Source organism: Chamaea fasciata, unplaced genomic scaffold (genome assembly GCF_029207755.1).
Source record: "Chamaea fasciata isolate MVZ Bird 193981 ecotype frontalis unplaced genomic scaffold, bChaFas1.0.hap1 SCAF_12, whole genome shotgun sequence".
Classification (NCBI taxonomy): Eukaryota; Metazoa; Chordata; class Aves; order Passeriformes; family Sylviidae; genus Chamaea; species Chamaea fasciata.
Window position 1 is genome coordinate 22,531,519 of NW_027094097.1, and position 16,001 is coordinate 22,547,519.

The 16,001-nt window shown below is 42.7% G+C and overlaps 1 protein-coding gene across 1 annotated transcript in view; it reads right to left on the reverse strand.

Annotated features, from left to right (window-relative positions):
• The window catches only part of BEAN1 (brain expressed associated with NEDD4 1), a 55,773-nt gene that overhangs the window by 17,890 nt on the left and 21,882 nt on the right, over positions 1-16,001 (reverse strand). The gene's annotated exons all lie outside the window — the stretch shown is intronic.

The window sequence follows — 16,001 nt, forward strand, 5'->3', positions numbered from 1 at the left end:
TCTTCTTAAAGGAGAATGACTCCAGTAATTTATTGCCAAGTCAAACATCTTTTTGAGACAAGCCACAGAGATAGTATCAAAAGTTAAACAATAATATTCCCTTAGAGAATCGATTGATGGCATGATTATACATGGGAATCAATTGCCCAGAGATGTATTTATGGGAGATTGCCTTGCTAATGGAGGGAAGGTAAACAGAAGAAATTATGGGGAAAAGGATTCAGGATTTTAGCAGATAGAATCCCCCTCTCACCCCAAACTAAAACAAAGCCTCCCATTAGCTACTCAGCAACAATAAACCAACATTTTATTGATGCAAAAAAATCCCCAAACCTGGCTGTCGAATCTGGCCTGGATATATTTTTATATCTGGCTCTGTGCCAGCTGAACAAATACAGATTTTATTTCCTGCTGAAATCAGGGCTAACAAACTTTTCTCTTTAGAGTATTTTGTGCAGTATGTGTATTAGGAAGTGCAGTGTGCTGTTTACAAGGATAGATGTTATCAGAGAGTTCTCAGCAATGTTAGCTCTTTTCCTTTGGGAGACACCACTTGATGTTTTGCAGTCACAATAAGTTTAGAAAAAAGACAAGGGCTCCAAGCCAGTGTTTGTTATCATTGGCTGATGCTTGAGATTGAGACAACCAACTAGAAACATACACATGAAACCAGGGCAATTAGCATGCAGTGGAGTTTTGTTAATTTTCTGGAAGCACTTTACTGTTGGCTGAGGATCTTAATAGGCATTTAGGACAGACAGCCAAGAAATGTGCTGAGCTTTTACCAAGTTTCTTGTGCCAAAAACCAAGACTGAATTTTCTGAGAATTAAACTGATGCTGTAGCATTAAATCAAAAGTTATGGACAAGTGTCCTACTTAATATTCAGTGCAAAGAAGTTTTGGGTATGGGATATGTTAAGGCCCTTGTGCTAGAACTCAAATTCCTGAAACTTTACAAAATGTTAATTGTTTTTCTCATTTGTACAGTTTTTTAGCTATCTCTGTTGGTAATGTGTCCAACACACCCTCACTGGATTTCCAAGGCCTTGTTTTTTTCAGATTTTTGCAAATTCTGCCTCTGAGAGATGTAAATATCACAGCAGTGGCAGTTTAAGTCCTGGCTGCAGGGATTAACATCTGAACTGGAAGTGGTGGCAGGTAATTTATTGGTAATTTTGGCTGATTTGCAAAGGTAAAAGAAGAGTCAACTTTGTTGTCAGCATGATGATAACATGAGCCTGGGGCGTGAGGTTGCCCCAAATACTGTCAGGCTTGTGGTCATCAATTTAATGTCTAATAGCAGTGAAATGGAATTGGTGATAAACTGCTGTCAGGTGGGGAGGAAGGAGGCTGCAGTGAGTGCTTTCAGATCTTTAAAAACTTGGGACAAATTTGGAATGATCCTCTAAACAAGAAGGGCCTGGGTAAGGATATTTGTCTTTTTTTTTTCCCAGTTGTGGAAGCCAGCTGGAATATCCACACTGACTATTTGGGAGATTCCTGTGCTTCTACCCAGTGTGAGCACTGATATTTGAACCTGTTTTGCTTTATGGAAGTTCAACAGCTTTGAGTGGCTTCATACAGAAAATACGCTCCTGCACTGGTATTGAGGTGGTGTGGTTTAGTTCAGGACACCCCATTTATCCACCACACTCTCAGGGCTTCCTTGGCTGTCCCAAGTCTTGTCTGTTTTATCTATTGCTTCTCACCAGCTTGAATCTTTCTGGGTTTTTTATGCTTTTAATCTAACTGAACCCAGTCCCTCATATAGACAAGTTATAGTGCAATATTGCTTTTATTAGAAGGAATGAATGAGTCCCCTTAGCCCTGCTCCTAACACAAAATGTACTTGATAAACTTCTCCTGTGGCATCATTTTCAGTTTGACACCGTGAGTCTGATCCTCCAGACTTTACTACTGACTTACTAGTGTGACAAACAACAGCGGAATGAGATGCTGTGTTGATATAAATTCTTTGGATTTGAATTTTGTGGGGGGAAAAAAAAGAGATGTTTATATTACTTTTGGCAAAAAACCTCAATATAAATTTTCTCCTCTTATCCAGAATCATCATCTTTGATAAACTGTGTATTTCTCCATATAAAAATGCTATGTTTTCCCCTTCAGAATAGAAGCATCTACAAATGTATGTGAAGCCCATAAATAAACCACCACTAACAGAGTGCTAATGCTTTTGTTTTGAGGTAAATTGTAAATCTGAAACTGCAAATTATAAACAATACATACATAAATATGAATATTTTATATCTAATCCTCTAAATATGAATCATGTTGGATGTACACACGGCAGCTTTTATTCACGATGGGAGCTGTGTAAGTAACAAGAAACAGCACAACTGGCACAGGGCTGGCAGAACACTGACTTTAGAGAGAGCACCAATGCAAAATTGCCTGGACTGTCCACTCAGTGTCAGACAAAAAATTTGCACTTTGAAAAATCCTTTAAATATCAAACTATATTATTTTACTCAGTGCTCCTGCATCACCAATTGGAAAGTAACCGAAGGAGGTATAGAACAGCCTGACTTTTTGGCTGCATATTGTTCTTTCTCACTCCTGCCAATCTGCCTTTGAAGGGACAGTTGCCCCTTTCTAACCTGGCCATAAGTAATGGGGAAGTTTCAGCTGGGTCAGATCCTGGCAGGGTGAAATGTCCTGGTGTGCAGACATGTCCTGGGAGCTTGGCTCACCCAACATTCATCCCTTTATTAGGAGTGACTTCTGTCTTCCTCAGCGCCGTTCACCTGCCTGTACCTCAGATGAGAGAGAAGGGAAGCGCCTACACATGAATGAGTCTCATTTCTCCACACTGAGTTGGGTTTGGTGGTGGTGGTGGGGTCTTGTTCCGTTTCCTTTTTTCCTGAGGGCACATCAGCTCCAGTGAGGCTGCAATGGCCTCTGATGGGCTTTGAGATGATTTTACAGCTGGATCCTGCTAAGGTAACCAAATCTGTTCCCCTGGTTTCCAGTTTATCATCTTAATGAAGATGATAATTCATGTTATGACTGGTGAAGAGGATGAGACATGGAGTGGTTTTGTTTCCCAGGCTGAAAAGTGCATGACCAGCTCCTGAAGGAGTGCTGATGTGTTGTTCTGGAAAGATTTTGTGTCTAGAATTATCCACCTCTTCATCCCTGCCAGCCTGGGATTCTCCTTCCTGAGGGCAGGTGGGCTTGGTGCTGACTTGCTGAACTAGAGCTGAAGCACATGGACAGAACAGAGTTTTCCTTGTACCCCTGGGTCAGTAAAACTGTTTGGGATGGTGATCCAGCCCTTCCCAGCAGCCTTAAATGCACTGCATTAACACAGGGTACATGACTGGGAAGGAGTGGCGGGAAGGTCAGCTTAGGATAGTGCATAGCACCCTTCATAACCCTTTGGTCTTCAAATAATTGCAGCAAAGCATCTCAAACACCAAATCAATTTAAAGCAGGTTTCTGATATTCTTACTTTCTCAGTCCCCTGGACTATGCAGTCTCTTTATCCAGGGAAGGTGAGTGACAGATGTCAGGAAGGAGCTGAGAGCACCCAGATACACTGAATCTCTGGAATGATCCAAGACTTTGTTGATTCTGTTCCTGTTTGAAGATGTTTTAGTCTGGCCAAGAGTGACCAGTTTGACCCTACTCTTGCTGCTGCCCTGGGAAATAAATCTCTGAAAATAGCAGAAATTGCACTGCTTGTTTCTGTGGCACAGGAAAGGAGAAAGGGAGGTAAAGCACAAAAACATTCTGGGAAAGGGTTTGGATCACAGGAGCATTCCTGCAGCCAGGGGGAGAGGGATGTTGCTCAGGCATTGAATACAAGGGCCCACAGGAGATGAACCTTAAAATTAACTAAAAAGAAATGTCTCTGTTGGATTCAAATCTATTCCATTGAATCCTGAGGAAGGCTGAAACTTCACTTAGGCTTGATAAATACCAGGGTGTCATCTGCTTATGGGATTAAAAGAAAGCAATGAAGATGCTCAGAACAGGGCAGGTTATTTGTCCTTTTGTATTTCTCTTATTGTCTTGTAGAAAAATTGAGAAATGAGTGAGTGACCAGAACAGTCTGGGAAATGCCTTCTCTATAACGCACTTTTACACTGGCCAGACAAATAGTATGGGGAAAGGAATTTGCAGTTCAGGAGGCCCAGGAGCATGTTTAGTTCTCTCAAACACAGCTCTCCTTTCTTTAGGCTTTTCTGCTTTCCACACAGAAAATTAAGCTGTCTCTTAAGCTACAATGGATGTTCAATAATAACTCTATATGGAGTGCTTCAAGCTTTTACCCCTTATCTTCTTAACTTCCAGAACTGACACTTAGTAGTTATTTGACAAAATCAATGAATAAAGAAATTTTTCCCGTCAGTTGCTGCACCAATGACATTTTAACAGTTCCCAAAACAGATGATATCCATTATTATTTCTAAATTTGAGGTAAATCTTCCTATACAAATGGTTAACTAATCTTGCCTGTTCATTGCTGCTGTGGGAGATACCTCGGCATAATCCAAACCCACACGAATGCCATTAACCAGGCAGGACCCGTGAATTCACACTCAGTTTCTCTGCAGCTCTCTGCAGTTCAAAGACTCTTTGAACTTTTTTACTGCATATATATGTTCTAATCAAAATTAATTTTTTTCACTGATTAATAGTAAAAAATGAAAACCTTTTTCAGACCTGAGACTGTGTGCTAGGCATGGCTCAGCTTTATCTGATCCCACAGCTGAAGGTGAATGTGGGACATCCTTCCAGGTACAAAAGCTGCCCGTGACCTTGAGGAGCTCCTCCATGGCACAGGGTGGCCTTTCCCCTGAGACTGCAAACTCTGCCTTTTCATCCCGTCTGCTGCCTATCAGATAATGACTTTCTCTCTTCTTGCATTGACATCCTTATTATAGAGCCAGAACGAGGAAGATTGGATCACCAGCAGCCTGCAAATTGAGAATGTCAGAAGCAAAGAGAATGTGGCTGCAGAAGGGCTCAGGAAATAAATCTTTTCAGCTGCTGTGGCTTTAGGGTATTATGTTGATGTCACAGCAGCTTGTATAGGTGCTGTTTCAAATTAACAGGAAAAATCTTCCAATTTTCAGATCCATGGTCTTTTCTATCAACATGATAAATACCACTGCAGGGAAACAAATCACTCTGAAGTATAACAGCCCACTTTCTGATGGACAAGGAATAATTTTCCTCTATTTTCTCATATTCAAACAACTTGGAACTAATACAGCTTTATAAGCAGGACCCAAAGCTATTAGTTTTCTCAGAAATTCTGTATTAGGGCTTGGAAATAAGTATGATGAGAATTCTCTTTTATCCATTAAAGTAAAGTTACCTTCATAAGCTTAGATCCAACCTAGCTTGGTAGTGACTTGAATAGGACAAACCCTATAATTTTGGGGTTTTTTAGTGTGAGAAACTCTGGGCTTTTTTTGGCACACAACTTTCTGATATAAAACTTTGGAAAAAATGTTGCAATATAGTGATAACTTAAGGTTTGAAAAAATATAATGGGCAAATTATTTTATATTTTACCTTATCAGTCTGCTTGGACTGTGATCTGGATGTCTCACGTCTTGTCTTTAGGAGGCTGAGCTCTGTCTGAACTGTATTTAATGTAACCTAAAGAGGGCAGGTGGCGGCTCATGGGACATGGAGCCCAGGCAGGAAACATAATCTATATTGGAGCAACAAAAAACCAATCCCAAACCAAAAGTCCAAACCCTTCCACAGAGAAGTTCCTTTCCTTACAAACTTTTCTCTCAACCTCCACAGAGAAAATGTAAAGGAATGATGAAATACTTTCCAGGTCAAATAGTCACAACTGGTCAGCACCTGACACTATTAGCATTTATGAATCTCCAAATCAGTAATCCACTTCTGATCACTATTAAACTCGCTCATATTTACAACTTTTTAAATGATGGAGTTTTGTATTTTTCTGGTGTTTCAATGAATTGTTCCACTGGCTCTATCAGTCATCATCTTTAGCAATCCTTACCCTGCTCACGGGGTTCAAAGCTCTGTAACGAAGATCCATCTGCAACTAAATATTAAGGCTGAACTGAGCTTCAGGGACCAGATCTACCTTCCATACATACCCCCAACAGGGTCGTCCTGCATCGTCCTACGGTGCTTGTGCCCTTGTGCTGCTTCTTATTTATCAAAATTAATCCCATTTCTTTTTCCAGCTTACTTGCCAGTCCTCAGTAGAAGTAATCTACTGAAAAAGCACATAGAGTAATGACAGATTTTTACTGCTTACAAAATAATGATGACTGGAATACTGATCCAGGGAGCTGTGTAAGGAACGGGGTGCTGAGATAGAAACCTGTTAATGAATGCTGGCATCCCCAGATCTTCCTTTTGGAGGTGGTATCACACGTGATCTATCTCAGCCTTTCTTTCAAGGTGACATGAATTTTAAAAATAATTAAAATGGTTTGCAGTGGAGTTCTGCACTCCCACATGAGTTATGATGATGGTGTTGCAGAGTACACAAAGCCTATTGTGTGATTTACATCATCATTTGTATCCGTGAGAGCTCCAGCAGTATCTGCCTGCATAAATCAAGGGGTTTTTCTCATACCATTAAGAAATTACTTAATTCCTTCAGATTTTATCTGAACAGGACTAGGATGTCTGCATAGACACATGCAGGGATGTCAATAATGGCAAGTCAGACATTGATTCTGGAGACAATTTCAATCACCTGGGTTCTTTGTTGCTAAAGGAGCTGCTGAAATACAAGGACACTGGAAGATCTCTGGAAATGAAACACTCGAACATTACTATGCAAAAGCCTGGGGGGGAAATCCCTACTGCTACTGTAGAACACCCATTTGGTGAAAGGACTGGTCACAGGGCCACGGGCCATTCGCTGGATCTCTGCAGTGTCTGGGGCTGTGTGTGTCCAGCAGGGCTGAGCCAGGCTGGCAGAGCAGAGGACACACCCTGAAGGGCTGGGAAAGCTGGCAGGGAGAGCTGCCAGGCTGTGGGGTTTCTCCTGGGGTAGCAGAACATTCTGCAGCCTTGCACACAGAGCTCCTGTTACAGGCTCCACACAGTTCCTTCCTCTAAATAATGTAATGATGGTTGCTTTTCACTTGAGGTGGCAGGAGAAAGACTTTAAAACCAAGAAAAAAACCCTCCCCCTAAGCCAAGTGCAGCCTTTAGGAAAGGACATTTATTCACCTTCAATATAAACTGCAGTGTGTATATGTGAATATTTAAAATAGAAAATGCAGTTCTCACTCCAAGGCCCGTTTCAATGGAGAGCTACCACAAACATCTGCAGCAGCTCCAGCAGCTCCACGTGTGCTGAGAAGTCCAAAGGGCTCTGAGCTGTCTCTGGAGAGAAGGCGTGCAGAGAAAGACTGAGATTTACAGGTACCCCCAGCACCAGCTGTGCTTGCTGCACCTTTTCCTCTCCAGGCAGCTGACAGTCCAGGCTGTAGGTATTCCCAACTGTTCTTAAAAGGAAGCTGTTTATTATTTTCAAAGATGATTTAAACAAGGGAGTATATCTAAAGGAACAGGAATTGCAGTGTGCATTGTTCAGCATTTCCATCCAGTGAGACTGAGAGAGAGTCAAAACGGAGGGATGCAGAGTCAGGCTGGAGCAAGAACTTGGGCTTTTTTCTGTGAGTACACTGTTCTGGAGATTATACTCAATTTAAATAATTATATGCTATGGGAAAGTTGATTAAATTTTGAATCCAAAAAATTTATAAATCCCTTTGTAATGAATGGTGCTGCACATAGATGAGAACCCCTGTGATGCCCTCGGAGTGCTCTGGACAATGCCTTAACCTGGCTGGGTTTTGTGGCCTTTCGAACAAAAGGGATGAGAAAATGGTTCAGTCCCAGAAAATAAGTGTGCCCAGCAGGGGTGGTTCTAATAAAACTGTCTAAATAAAAGCTCTTGAAGGGATATTGCCTGGAAATACCCAGGGATGCCATCCAGCTCCTACCTTCTTGAAGTTCAGTCTATGTTAAAGGTCACTAACTATTGCTGCTTTCTATTAATACCCACAGTGGAAATGTATCTGTTAAATTGTTACCATTTACCCACTGGGGGGAAAAAAAGACTTTTTGAACAAAGCTATGGGATTCTGGTAGAGAAACCTGTATGTAGGCTGATGTAATCTTCCATCCTCTTTCAAGTGCATGGGTAGACACATGGAGAAAGAAACAACTTTGTCATAGAAAAGGAAGTAATTTCTGTCCCTGTTGTCCTGTTCACATATGATGGCAAAGGGATTTTTATCCACTGCTTGCTAACAGCAAGGGCTTTTACCTTGTGGATTAACAAATTTAAAAAAATCACACACACACACACACACACACACACACACACACACACACACACACACACACACACACACACACACACACACACACACACACACACACACACACACACACACACACACACACACACAAAAAAAAAAAAAAAGGAACCCCTTCTTCAGTTTCCTCTCACCCACCTTAATTATTAACTCCATGCTGCAGATCAGGGTTACCTTGTTAGGTGCTTAATGAGGCTGAGAGGACCCACATGCTGTGGCCAGTTAAGGAGTTCTATCCAAATTACCTAAACATTCTTCTTCCCTACCTGAAGGCAATCTTGCATTACAGGACAATCAGAATGTCCTTCAATATGAGGGCAATCCAAAGAGTTTGCGTCAGGAGATTGATAAACTCCATCTCAATGAGACTGATAAACTTAGATTTATAAATGGTATTCTCCTCCTCTTAGGAGGTCCCAGAGTTGCTGGATATGCTGCTCTTCAGTTCTGGTGGGAATGGCTCAACCTCTTCAGTTTCTGGTGCATGAACAATCAGATTAAGAGACATTCAGATTAAAAACAAGTTGCAATTTTCTATTCTTTGCATTAGTAGACAAAGAGTTTTTTTTCGTGAAGAAATTGACAGCATGAAAATAGCTCCTATTTTATATGACACTGTAGAAGCACAAGTGTGTGAGCTGCAGAAAAGTGAGTGCTGTTCTGAAAAAGGCTTGTTCATGGAAGTGATGGAGCACTGAAAGGAATTAAAGGGGGGAAATGGTGCTCCAGGGTTACTAGAGCACTGTCAAACCCCTGCACAGCACAGTGGGATCTGTGGTCTGTGCTGGACAGAATGACCTTACAGGGAAAGACTTGGGGAAAATCCCGTCCAGCAGGACCGGAGTCCCAGGGCTCTGAACAGCAGCTCCTGGAGGGGACCAAGAACAACTCCCAGAGCAGGAATTCACTCTAGCCCAGCCATGTAAGGTCCCCTGAGCAGAGGCTGGCAGGAGTGGCTGAATTCCAGCAGGTCACCAGCGAGGGAGGGTTGGCTGAATGAGAGAGCCAAGGAATGATGAGACATTGTGGGAGCCTTGAACCTCAGCTGCCTAAAGCACGAGCAGTGCAATGACAGCTTGCTGAGACTGCAACAAATATCAGTCTAAAAAAGGTGCCTGCTTTCTCTTCAGAGCTCCTGTGCTCTAATGTCAGCATGGACTTCTTGTGGGTATCGTAACTGGAAAGAGTAAAACAGCTGAGATGAGCCTCAGCTGACAGTCAGTGTGGATCTTCTGCAGAGAAGCTGTGAATTTAGGATGACCTGTTGCCTCAAAACAAAGTTTAGATCTGTGTTACCTCTGAGAAGGAGTTCTTCACCTGCCCTGTCAAAGTTATAAACCCATGAACTTCACAATATATCCTAAATATAATTGTACTGGCAAAATGCCCTGTTAGAATGGCAATGGGAAGTGGATACTTTTTTGATTGTTTTAGTTATTTCTGTTTTTTTAAAAACTCAAAATGCCCGCTGTCCTGAAGCTTGAGGAAAACCATGAAAATGGGAAAAGCTTCAAATCTCTGCATGTATCAAACAGTTCAAATCCTCATTCTTGACTTGTGCATCACAAGGTCCTTTTGAGGGGTCCCAGTGAGGGTGGTGGTGGTGTCTTTAACTGTGCTACAGAGATGTGGGCTCCTGACCTGGGGAAGGGAGGGTCCTGCCTTCCACTGCAAGCTGGAAATGGAACGTGATTTGGAGTCAGGTGTTTATGGTTTGATGGCTTCTCTGGGTTGGTTTTTGGTTGTTTGTGTATGGTTTTTGTTTCTTTTTGATGGGGTTGGTTTGTTTTAAACCTCTTTTAGCTGCTGAAGATGAAGGACAGATTGCAATGCTTGGCCAAGGAAGGTATGAACTCTCTGCAACAACAAAATCCTGTTTGAACTCCTCCTGCCTTCTGGATGGCTCCTGCATCGGGATTAATTGGTGAAATGTGCTGGAAATGTTAACAAGGGTGATCACTGTGTTTATTTGGGCTACATTTACAGCTTTAGAATGTTCAGCCAGCACATGCTGACCTGCTGCAATTTCTTCTCAACAGCACCTAGAGCAGGGACTTTCACTGTGATGTCCTTGTGCTGACAGCACATGAGACAAGAAATACCCTGCTGTTTGTATTATTACCATAATTAATGGATTCATATGTACTGTGTCATTTGTTAATACTATCCTGTTAAATCCTTCTGGGAATGAGATCACAGATTTTTCTAAGTAGCAGCTGCTGCAGAGTTTCCTGAAACCCCAGATTTCAGGCTAGGCCAAGGAAGGCAGGGCTGAGGATACAAACTGATGCCTGGTTGCAACAATATGAGCTAACAATACCTGAGCCTGCGGCCTTGAGAAGGTGTGGGCAGCCCTGGTGATTCAGGGAGTGCTGAGGGAGTTCAGTGAGCTCTGTGGTTCAGAAAGGAAACTCACTGCTCCTGCTCCCCTCCTGAGTCCTTTGGGGATAAACCCTGCCTGGAGACAGGCTGGAGACAGCCCAACAAGGTGTGTATTCCCCATGTTGCCCTTTATCAGTGTTCCATTACCCAAAAGCTCTGCAAAGAGAACCATGAACATGTCACCCCTAGAAAAATCTCTGTGACTGAGAAAAAAAAAGGAATGAACAACAACTGATGCATTAGTTTACATCTGTCAAGGTGATTACTGATTGAATGATGGTTTTATTTCCTCTGATTAATTTAGTACAAGATTCCTTCTTTTATTCTTTCTCTGCCCATGGGGCGGATATTCCTGATGAAGCACATGTTCCCTAGAATGTTTTTTGCTATTACTCCTCTCTCCAAACAAGTCCTCCTCACCAGCAGCTCCTGAGTCATTGCAGGAGGAATCAATACAGTGTCTGGTTCAATTACCTGGTGCATGGGCTCAGTTATCTGCTCATGTCCCAGTTACTCCCAGAGATGAAATTACAGAGCAGCAGCCACTTCACTGAGAAAGGATTCCAAGGGAGCAGGATGTCCCCAGGATAAGCTGGGGGAAGGCTGGTCCTGGGGCAGGCAATGTAGGTGCAGAATGATCATGGTGTGAGACCACATTAATTACTCATCCATGCATGCATCTGTAAGTTAGGAACATATCTTTAATTATTATTTGCCATCTTATTTAATTAGATTTGAATTACACTTTTTTTTTTTTGTTATGGTTGCATTTTTTCAGTGAAGTTTTAATCTCTCTTGAAATTTTGGAAAATTGTTTTTATTCTTAGTAGTAGTTCCCCTAAACTTTAAAAGCAACTTTCAGCAGAGAAATCAAATTTAAAGGTTTTATTTACTCTATGAACACTGTCCTTTGGGTTCTGACTCAAGATAATTCAATATGAGCACATCTGTGTCTCCTACAAATGTGTACAGATCTACATTATCACAAATAGTTGCTGTGGTATGATCCCTAATCAAGACTAATACAAAATCAGTTTGTCTAATGTCGGCCTTATTTTGCCTTTAATGAAGAGCTCTTCTAATTCTTGTAGGCAATTTCTGCTGATAAAATTAAGGGTTTTTTTTCCACTGTGACCTAGCAGAATGCAGCCGGATTTTCAAGTTTCCATAACGCGGTAGGACAGATGCTGTTAAGGCTTGTTTTATTTCCATTTGTTGGATGCCAGTTTGCCTGTGGGAGAGAGAGGGGGCTGCTGGCCCAGTCCTTCCCTCTGCCAGGACAAAACATCCTGGAGGAGTGTGCTGGGAGCAGAGGTGTCCCCACAGAGCTCTGGGGCTGCAGGTGCCCTTTCTCCTGGGGAGTATGGAACAGACCACTGTGGTTTCCTGTATAACCAGTCAAATGGCTTTTGCTGGCTTGCAGGAGGAAAATCTCCGGGCTTATTTCGCATTGTCAGCTCTCCTGTTCAACAGCTCCCCACACAGCGGGAGGAGGTGTCCCTTGCTGGACTACACTAAAGGACTTTATCACCTGCAGAGCCAACAGAGCTTTTTCTGTCCCAGTCGAACAGAGGATGTACCAGGAACTTGGCATCCAAGTACTCTCTGCCTTTTCAGAAGGAAGGGATGGGGATGAGATGAGTGCCCTGGAGCAGCCCGGCACCAACCCACACTGGATCCACGAGGATGTTTAGCTGATGAGACAAGGCAGTTGCTCAAGCAACATACAATAACCTAAATGTGCAGGATTTTAGCACATGGAGAGTTTTTTGGCTTGTTCACTCCTGAAATCCCACCCTGGCCTCTCTTAGGGTGCAGTGTGGTGGGGACAGGCTGCTGTGCAGGCTCTGGCAGGGCTGCAGGGACAGGGGGGCACTGATGGCACCAGGAACGACAGTCCCCCTTGTGTGAGTGGGGCTCTGACTGGAGGCACTTCCCAAGGGATCGTCCTTTTGGCTCATGACTTAGCTCTGCTCTTCCCTGGATTGCCTTGGGATTTAATTTAAACCCCAATGGCCCTTTCTGTGGCACATGATCTCTGTCACGCTCTGTGTTCAGTCACATCCTATTCATGCACATTTTTCCTGCACTTGCTGTGACCTGTGAAGAGCGATGAATTACCAGCATGCTGTTTCCTTAAGCTGAGCAATTACTTTGAATGAATATTACATGGGTTATGTGAAGTTAGAAAGTGGGAATAAAGAGACCTGCTATGGAAACGGGGGTTTTTTCCACTTTTCTTTTTTTGATGCTTTCATCTCTTCTGCAGTGGGGATTACTGTGCTATTTATTCTTTATGGTGAAAATATGACAGTTATGTCTGTTAGATTTTACATATTTTTCTTTATATTCCTTAAAAAAATGAGAAATGTAAATGACATTCCTGTACAATCTTTGGGTAGTTTGTTTTTATTGTGATGATGTCTCCTTTCTCCAGGCAACAAAAATTAAGATGTTGCATTATGCCCATATCACTCATGCATTTTTTTTTTTTTTCAGGTAAACTGTCTGTCCTTCTTGTAAGCTCACATTGCAGAGTATTTGCAGGATGGGGGTTCTGTAGAACTTTGCAAAGCCCTGCTGCCTACAGTCTCCAGGGTGGTATTTAGAACAAGAAAACATTTAAAGCCCAACAGAAACTTGTGGATTGACCTCTCTGTATTTTATTGAAGTGATTGATCTATTTTATATTTTCATTGACTGATCTCTGTGTTTCTGCACCAATTACTCACTTCTTCATGTTTCTGCTGTGCTGTATAAAATATTCCCAGTACTGAGAATCAGCAGTCCTTCAGCAGTGTGTGCAAAAGAGCTGCCTGAGAAGCTCAGGGATGCACACTTTATCCTCTTGGTATTAAACAAGTTATAAAACAAGAAGGAGAAATGCATCTGTGCACTGCTGACACTGAGCCAGCAGTTTCAGTCTGAGAGGAGGAGAGAGAACAGTGGTATTTGTAATCCAGTGCTAAATGCAAATAAGTTCTGCGTCTCTTTCTTCGGGAGATTGCTTCCCTGAGTCACCGGGGTTCATTTACATTCGGGTGACATCTACAAGAATTTTGCCAACACAGCTTATTACTGCAAACATTGTGTCAGTTCTGACATTTCCCTTTGCCGGAGAATCCCCAGAATGGCTCTGTTTGTTCCTGGTGGCAGACGTGGAGTCACACAGGGAGCGGTGCCAGCCTCAGCCGCGCCTGCATCCCGCCGAGCTGCACTCCCCGAGCTCTGCCTCCACAACCCTTCATGGCCCGGTGGAACAGGAGCCTTTCCAAAGCCGTTTTACTCTGGAAGCAGGATCGGCACCTGGAGCTGGCTCCTGCAGCAGCCACGGGCAGGTCCCAGGCCTTTTTCTGGGGCAGAGGCACAAACACGTCACCACAAGGATGACAGAGCTCCCTACGGCACCAAGCAGCTCCAACGCCAAACAGGAATTCAGATTAATCCAGCACTCCTGGGGCCAGACAACTGAATCCATGGACAAGAAAGGTTGTTATTATCCCTGTAGCTGCACTGAAAGGGTGCTGAATTCCCAGACTCTATTTCCAGTCTACCTCCCAACAAGTGTGTGTTACAAAGGTGGGGAAGGAGCCAGTGCCAGGAGCGTTACCTGAGTGAGATCCTCAACTCTTTGGTCCTCCTTTCCTACATCCTGCTTTGTGCATTTCCCTTGGCCATCCCACGTAAAGGATTGAGGCAGTTCCACTTCCCTCCTCAGGGAGGGCGTCCTCAGGGTTTCCTTCATTTGTAAACATCATTTACAGGTTCTGTGAATTGCTCTTGTTAATGGGAGTCGTCAATGATGCTCAGTTAGAGATATCAGAATATTTTCTTGTCTACCATTCCATATACTTTTCTCCTGCCCTGTTTATGTATTTATATGTAATATGCATTTATTTGTCACTCTCCTCTGGGGAACAAAGCCTACAAACACGTCTCTTGCTATGCAATGATGGGAACAAGTCTCTTCTGGACGCCACTCAAATGAAACCAGCCACATTATTTCAGTTATGACTCAAGGCAGATTTGAATTTAGGATTTCAAGGAGGTGTTATGCCCCCTGGCCCTGCTGGCTGTTTTCTCTTCACTCTGCTCACTCTGTATTTTTCATCTTATTCTCAGTTCTACAGCATACAGTGTTTTCCACTAACTCACATTTCATAAAGATAATGTGCCAAAAACTGGAGTCTGCTATTTTTAATAAAGATACTGAAGCTGGGCCTCAGTTGAGGAAGGTGCTTATGTGCATAGTTTGTGCTCTGTAAACGCATCCCTGATTTTATTCCTACAAAATTTCCCAATTCAGGAGGCACTGAGATTCATGTTCTAAAACTGTCACTGTTCCACCCCTTTAGACTGTGGGAGAGGGTTTTGCCTTGCTGATGGGCTTGTCTTGTTTTCAAAGTTTGTATGTTAGAAGTGTTAAAATCAAAATTACCAGAGTGTTTGAAAGCGCTTTTGCTGGAATTCTTAGATTCATGTAACAGAAGGAAAAGGCATAGCAAGGCAACTCCTTTAACAAGAACAGTTTCTTGGCTGTGTTTGTGGGTTTATGGAGCAGCCTTTGCAGGCTGCCTTGATAGAAACTTTTAAACCATGGTTTCTCCCCTGAAAAAGGGCAGCCATTCAGAGAAATATGTTAATGTATTTCAAAATATAAGAATACTACTGATCATTTCTCACTATGAAACAGAACTGATCATTCTTTATATCCTGTTAGATAATTTACTGTTGTTAAATGTGTCTTGAAAATGGCTGTATTTAGCAGAACTGAGCATTTTCTAAATTCATGGGACAAGGGGAATCAGCATCACAGTGCCTGTCCCATTTCAGGAGGAGCTGGCACTGCAATCTTTCCTTGTCCCTGCTCCTCCCCCTGTGTTAAGGCTCCTGGTTTCCCTCAGCCAATGTCAGAGCTTCCAGGGGGGAGGCAAAGGGGCCACAGCCCTGCAAGTTTGTCTCTCTTGCTTCCTTTGGACCAGAACTCTGTGCTCAGAGTTGTTATTTCCTAAGCCCTCTATTCCTTTTAGCCTCTGAAAAGATAAGCCGTCAAATCAGAGATGCAAAAACAGATAAAAGTTCTGCTCCAATTAACAGTTACTCGAGGGCTATTGCAATTATGTCCTTTGTTCATTTCTGCTTACACAAATTGGTAGTGTGTCAGTGGGATTTTCTGTATCAGGCAAGATCAACAAATACTGACCCTCAGCAGGCAGTAAAATACTCATTAAATAAAGTCCAATGCCAGCAAATAA